Consider the following 8,011-nt stretch of genomic DNA (forward strand, 5'->3'; position numbering starts at 1 on the left):
TGTATCTTAGCATAGGGGCAAGTATCCACAGTTGGGTTCACATGGTCTACTGGTATGCTTAATGTGTTTTGGGAATGTGAACATGGTTTAGGTAAATTGACTAAAACGATAGGAAAAAACTGTAAGCTAGACTATTGTAAGTCCCCTTACATCTCAATCATATTAAAATGGACAAAGCAGAGAACATAACCCTAGCCCAGGGGTCTTCAACAGGGGGTCCGCGACCCCCAGGGGGTCTGCGGAGGTACTGCAGGGGGGTCGCGAAATCTTTGGTTGACAAGATGATTTTTAAAAATATTTCTATAAAAAAAAAAACATACCCTAGCCCACAACAAGAAAACTGTATCAACCTACTCACTGACTCTAAGACCGCTCAGACCTTTTTAGCCGCTGTGGTGTTAAGGTTAATTTAAACTTTTTATAGCCACAAATTATAATAGCCCATTCCTCCAGTGAAAAAAAAGAAAAAACTGCATTAATGCGACCGTGCACAAACGGTAGTTTGGTAACATCGAGTCAACTACAAGACAACCTAATCAGTATCATAGTATCGCCCATCACCAATGTAGGCAATCCGATTTTATCAATCTTGACTTTCCTTGATAACCCTCAAGTTAAATCTGAATAGGTTAAACTCCGTCCGTGGTACAACCCTCAGGTGCAAAGATGCATTTATAGGGTAAACTTGGGGAAAGCATTTGGACTAAAAACCCACTTTCACCCCCACTGGGGAGCCTCTGAGACTGCATCTCATGGTATCTGGCCATTGTGTTTCTCGGTGGTTGATTAAAGAAAATAGTCATGTATTCTGCTGTTGGGTTTGTATTGAGTCACTTTCAGTATTGAATTATGAAGTGCTATGACAGGGAGGAAGTAAACCAAGCCATCCTTCCTCAGTGGTTTACCAAGGATACATCTGTGGCACGCACACACTCACACACACACACACACACACACACACACACACACACACACACACACACACACACACACACACACACACACACACACACACACACACACAGACATTCACTCTCTTCCCCTCAATCATATACATCTGTGGCTGGATCCACACATCAGCTCAGCGTAGATGGGCAGGTCCGGAGGCTTACAATCTTTGGGTTCATCCAAACAAAATCCACAATGTAGAACATCAAAAGGTGAAATAGAGAGAGAGAGTGACAGAGGGAGAGAGAGACAGAGAGATAGAGATAGAGAGAGAGCGAGAGAAAATGTGGGAGGTACAGTGAGGTAGAGAAATGTGCTTCAGCGTGATTAGTGCTAATCCTTTATTGATACATGTCGTGTAACCTTGTTCGGGAAAGGATGAGATGGGGTAAATATATTTGTAATCAGAGAGCGAACCCAGGTTTCTAGCAAAATGTTTTGTACCGACAAGGCAAAGACATTAGGTAATGCATATTACTCCATGTAAATCCTCTCCCTCTCTCTCAATCTTGGTCGGCCCTTTCATTTCAATGATAATCTGCCATCATTGTGATGAAATCCATAATCTACTCATCTCTGGCTATTTTGATAGGATGAGTTCTCAAGCTAAAACAATCATATTAATTTGATGATGGGGGGGGGGGGGGACTACAGGGGGAAAAATACAATAACATGTTACTAAAATTGTACGTGCATGTGATCTGGGTCAACTATGGTGTTTAAAGAGAATTAAGGACACAGCATAGAGGAGCATGGCTGGTGCTGGTTTCTCTGCATTTGTATTCTCGAACCACAGGTCAGTGTCTTGGAGCTGAGATAGGTCTCATTCAAAGAGTCCAATCTGTATCCATTTAAACAGCAGCATATCTTTAGTGTGTGTGTGTGTGTGTGTGTGTGTGCATGTGTGTGTGTGTGTGTGTGTGTGCCAGCACTGAGCTCTGATATGTAAATTATCCGTTTAGTTAGGAGACAATCACTGTTGATGTAGCTCTGATAGTTGAATATCTCCGGCTCACAAGGCCTAGCAGCATTAACAAGGTAATCCCCAATTACTGGCTGCAATGATGTACTACAGCCATGGTGCTGTACGGAGGCCAATGACAAACACACACACACACACACACACACACACACACACACACACACACACACAATCGCACACACACACACACACACACACACACACACACACACACACACTCTCTCTCTCTCTCTTGCTCACACACTCACACTTAGACACACACCTTCATAAACACACACACACACACACACACATATACACACACACACACACACACCTTCATAAACACACACACACACACACACACACACACACAATCGCATACACATACACACACACTCTCTCTCTCTCTCTTGCTCACACACTCACACTTAGACACACACCTTCATAAACACACACACACACACACACACACACACACACACACACACACACACACACACTCATGCTCATACACACACATGGATGCACACAGACACACAGGAGGTGTAAACTGCAGCTAATGATCGGAGGTCCAGATGCTGTGTATCTAATTCCCCAGCTGGACTCTCCCAGAGCATCCAGGGTTTAAACAGGTCCATGTGGCCAGGGACCAAGATGTCCCCTCATGTACCACGGCTCGGGAATCTCAAGTAGCCTACATCCATACATTCAAGAACATGTCCCATAATTGCAGGAATCTCAAGTACATCCATACATTCAAGAACATGTCCCATAATTGCAACAAATCACTCTCAGTTAGAGAGGTACTTTAGGTGCCTTAAGGGTTCTTTTTAAACTCTGTATGTGAGGACAAAAAGGCTCTCAGCAGAAAAGGCCTCTTTTTGGCCTGAAAAGCGGGTACTCTGGGTTTCACATTGCTATGTGGTAGCCAGATGGGTGCTTGAAAAACTATTTCATCTGGGGGTCTCTATAAACCTACTGCAGTTTCATCTGGGGGTCTATATAAACCTACTGCAGTTTCATATGGGGGTCTCTATAAACCTACTGCAGTTTCATATGGGGGTCTATATAAATCTACTGCAGTTTCATATGGGGGTCTATATAAACCTACTGCAGTTTCAGCTGGGGGTCTCTATAAACCTACTGCAGTTTCATCTGGGGGTCTCTATAAACCTACTGCAGTTTCAGCTGGGGGTCTATGTAAATCTACTGCAGTTTCATTTGGGGGTCTATATAAATCTACTGCAGTTTTGTCTGTCTGAGCTGCTGTATCTTGCCTGACAACATTCAAATCTGTCCGTAATTGTGTCAAATCCTGTTGTGTGCACGTGTATAAATCTCAATCATACAGGCTTAATCTCGTTGATGAGCTTTAGATTCAGATCCGGCACCTGATACAAAAAGAATTAGAAGCAAGAGAAGAACAAACACTCCAGCTCACCTACATTACCCAGCTAAACAAATGTGCAAAAAAAAAAAACAGCCGAGCTAAAAGGCTCTTTTGCACATTAAAGGTCCTCTTTGACTCAGAGGAAGATTCTTTTAGCACCTGCTGCCAAGATTAAGAGGATTAGAGAGGAGCAGCGGAAGAGGCTGATGGGTGGAGGGCTTCTGGTTATGACTACACACTGCATAAATACATGAGCCTTTGACCCCCCCGGGCACCCATGAGCGGGAGACTCGTTGCCTGGAGTTTGACCTTCAGCTCAATGCCAGCATTCTTGTTCCCGTGGTTACTGGTTTGTGTATTTATTTATTTACAGAAAATGAAATCACCCTCTCATTGCTATTTGTGAATACCCACTGGAATATGGATTGATAGCAGATGCCTTTCCTGAAATCTGCCAACGATTATTGTTGTATTATCTACAAAGACTTTTTTTCCCTTCAACATTCACTTTCTTTTCTTTGTTCATTAGATGCTGGAGGACACTGTAGATGTGCTAAACCACCGAGTAGAGTTTCTTCAGCTCGGCTTCCAAAAATCATATATTTATTTATTTTTTTGCCAAAAATCAAGTTGTCCTTTCTTGAGTGCAGTAACGCCCCGTAGTGCATAGCCACAAGCTTGCCAGCATGGGTCTATGCAAATACTCTCCGCAAATCCATAAAACGAAAGCTACCAGCGGCACAGTTATGGTTCGATACCTTACATCCTCCAACATGAAAAGACCATCGCTTGACATTTGGAGAAGCGTCGGATACTCCTTACAGACAAACAGAGTGGGTTTGCATTGATCTCTCTCTCTCTCTCTCTTGCTCTCTCTGCAAGCCTCACTCGCTCGCTAGATTTTGCCAGCGTTATTTTTTCTTCTTCTTCTTTTCTATCCTTCAGAGATCTGGGCTGAGTTTCAAATAGCGAAAAGCCTTCACACTCTTATCCCAGACAGAGATCTACTCACCCACTCGCGCGCACACACACACACACAACCCACACATCCCTGCGCAGGGCATAAAATATGAAGGAAGCAGCCCAATCACTTTGCGTAAATAGGCTAAATGTCGAGCATCGCGGGGATTGGCGTTCATTATATTTTTACTGGTGCGCATTATCTGGAGTGCAAGGCCGTGTTAAGGCTCGGCCTAAATCAAGGCTGTCGTTTGCATTTCTGACAGGGTGTGCACCTCAGGAGGGTAGAGGGAGAGTAAGTGCTAGTGTTAGATTGAAACATGTAGACTGAGTCATGAACACACACGCGCGCGCACACACACACACATACACACACTAGTTATACTGTACAGAATTTTGACCCTTTGCCCCATGTCCCGCATAGTGAGATCATTTTGATTTTAAATATCAGAAATATGGATGGACCCGTGGATGCGCTTGTTGACCCGCCTGGCACATTAGCGGCTTATGCCGTTGCAGCATAGTTTCTACTCTATTTAATAGCGCTACGACAAAAGCAGCAGGGTCATGCAAAGGCAACATAGGCAAGCTTTTCTCCAATGGTTGGAAGAGAGCAGTGAAGGCAGTCATCAGGAGGCTCTGACGTCTGTCAATTAACCTTTGCAGAAATGGGTCCTCTCCTATGTCACAAAAAAAAAACGTACACAGGTGTTTATGAGGCGAAAGGCATTCTAAACCTGATTGTTCAAATCCTTGATTGTGATTGGCTAAAAGCCGTTGTAAAATCCAGCATTACCTTACAATTTGACCTGATTACATTCCATATTACTGCGCAGCGAATGGCAAGGCATTCATACAGCGCATTTCATACTCAGTGTTCCATCTGGCTGTTGCGTTGCTTCAAGGGTTGCGTGGCAACGATTTATTTAGGAACTATAATTTTTAGTGGCGGAAGAATGACGGTTTATCATTAAACTGTTGTTTCTTAAATTGAATTGTCTTTATTTATGAAACCATATCAAATGTGTGTAGTAACAGGTTTAGAAAAGCAATAAGCCCCGCGAGTCTGTGCTTTGCGCTGATTTTAGAACAGGTAAGGGGGTTTAACGGCACTCCGCTTCGCGTCGTGCCTAACAACTCCATTACCTGTTCTAAAATCAGCGCAAAGCATGGACTCGCGGGGCTTATTGCTTAAGCATATAACATCAATTTCAGTTAGACAGACATTATATTAAAGTTTTAAGGTTACCTCTCAGCAATGGTAATACCTATGTCCCACATTGTCCAACACAAACTTACTACTTTCCCCACATTCAGTCTGTTTGCATCTGGTCACCTGATCACACACACACACCCACACACACACACAGACAGACACAACCACACACACATACACACACACACAACCACACACACATACACACACACACACACACACACACACACACACACACAAACACACACACACAAACACAGAGACACATATACAGAGAGAGCTTCTGAGACAGCAAGCCTTCCAAACCCACATACGCTTTCCATTTTTTTCTGAAGGTAAAAATGTGTAAATAGTGTTCTGTGATTATGAGCATGGAGACTGTGCATGAAGAGGAGGTGGTGGGAATACAGAGAGCGCATAGTGAGGGAGAAGGATGTGGAGAGCGCTTAACCTTTCCAAAACAGCGCTGACCTGAAGGAAAGGATGGTGGTAAAGTGGTGTTTCTGCTCCCTAAGGGTACAGCAGGACAGCAGAAATCAATCACACAACCTCACACTCGCACACGCACACACACACACACACACACACACACACACACACACGAACACACACACACACTCACAAACACACACACACACACACACACACACAAACACACACACACACACACAAACACACAAACACACACTCACAGACACACACACACACACACACACACACACACACACAAACACACACACACACACACACACACACACACACACACACACACACACCACACACACACACACACTCTCAAATGCACAGGGATAACATATACAACTCACCCAAATACTCATACCTTTCAACCTCTAAAACCCAGGCACAAAATGACTTCAATAACTGCCAAGCGTTTCCACACATGGACAGTCACAATATGAACTCCATATGGGGCCCAGGGGTTACAAACTGTATTTTTATTCCCCAATTTTGGCACCACTTCTGCTGCTAGCACTTTGGAGACACCGCTCCAACTCTGACACGTCTGTCATGGTCTTGCGAAGTGGTCTTGTGAAAATGGTCCACCTGTCGTTCTTTTGTTATTGTCATTTCTCATCCCTTCTTTTTCCCTATTGAAATGAATGGTGGAATGTTTGCTTATTAGGATGTTACTTTCTCTGCCAGCTGCACAGGCAGAGTGAATCTTTCATTTCAACCATGAGAAAACATTTTGAAGTGTAGCGTTTTGAAGCGTTTTATAGTGGAGTGGTATGGTCGATAGCATTGCAGGATGCTTTGGACCAAAGACCTTAAACATGGGACGTATTGTTCATGTTCTGGGGTGAGGAGAAAACGGAGCCATTCAGGCACCGTACTGCTCGTTTATACGGATTAATAATAGTCAAAGTCTGTATTTCAGCTGATGTTTTGCTTGTGTTAATTCAAAGTGTCGAGGTAACTTAATATCTACGATAGCTAGCCACTCAACTAGCTCCAGCCAATTTAACTTAGCGAATAGCAACATAGGGCATAGACATGTGGGTTTGTGTCTGAATAGGTTGTTTTGGTGTGTAAAAAGCAAGCTGCTAGCCAGTTAACGCTAAGTTACTAGTTTGCAAGCCATCACAGTATATTTCTGCTCATATTTAGCCTTTATAACACAAAGTACACTTCAGTTAATACATCAGAAACATGTGTCCCTGTCGTTTAATATAGTAGAACTGTAATGTCAACAAAACAAACATTCAGTTGTCTAGGATATCTATCAGTACGTTTACATGATGGCATTAATTCGACTATGGCTTAAGTCGGACTATGCTATTGCTATCCATGGGGGACAACAGCTATTATCTCAAAGAACATGGCAGTGAATAATTCGAATCATTGGCCGCGTCTGTTCAAATCAAATGTGGAATGTTTACAAGCGGGCACCTGCTACCGTTGATTATACAATAAATAAGTTGTGAAATGAAACAAAAACACATCACAGTTAAAGTTGTGATAGTATTGATTGATTCACACCGATATGAATGGATGACATGACTAACAAGTGGTGGAAAAGTAAAATGAAAATATTTGTTCAGTGAATTAGCTGTTTTGTCCAAAACAGTCTCAGTCAACGTTTTTCTAATGTCAATTAGCTTTTCTGTTGGCCATTTCTGATATGCAGTACATGAGGGCAAAGAAAATGGTGCATGGTCTTGATCATTTAGATTTCGTTTCAGTATTTCAAAGTGAATGAGATGTGGGAGCACAAGAACAGTGAGCGTCTAGCAGCGATTATCATAGACATATATGATGCATTTATACATGTCTATCGGCAGGATCTCAAGCATGCGCAAAAACTCCAGTTGATACTCCGATTCACCGTTACATGCGCACGTAGTCCGATCAACAACCAAATCTGATCGACTTATCTTGGGGTGTAAATCGGAGTGTAGTCGGAGCTCAAAAATGTGAATATTGGTGGTTACATGAAATGGATACTTCTATTTCAATCCGAGTAAGCCAGAAATTCGAATCCATGTTAGCGCTGTGAATGAAGAGTTTATTT

This window comes from Sprattus sprattus (genome assembly GCF_963457725.1).
Source record: "Sprattus sprattus genome assembly, chromosome: 6".
NCBI lineage: Eukaryota > Metazoa > Chordata > Actinopteri > Clupeiformes > Clupeidae > Sprattus > Sprattus sprattus.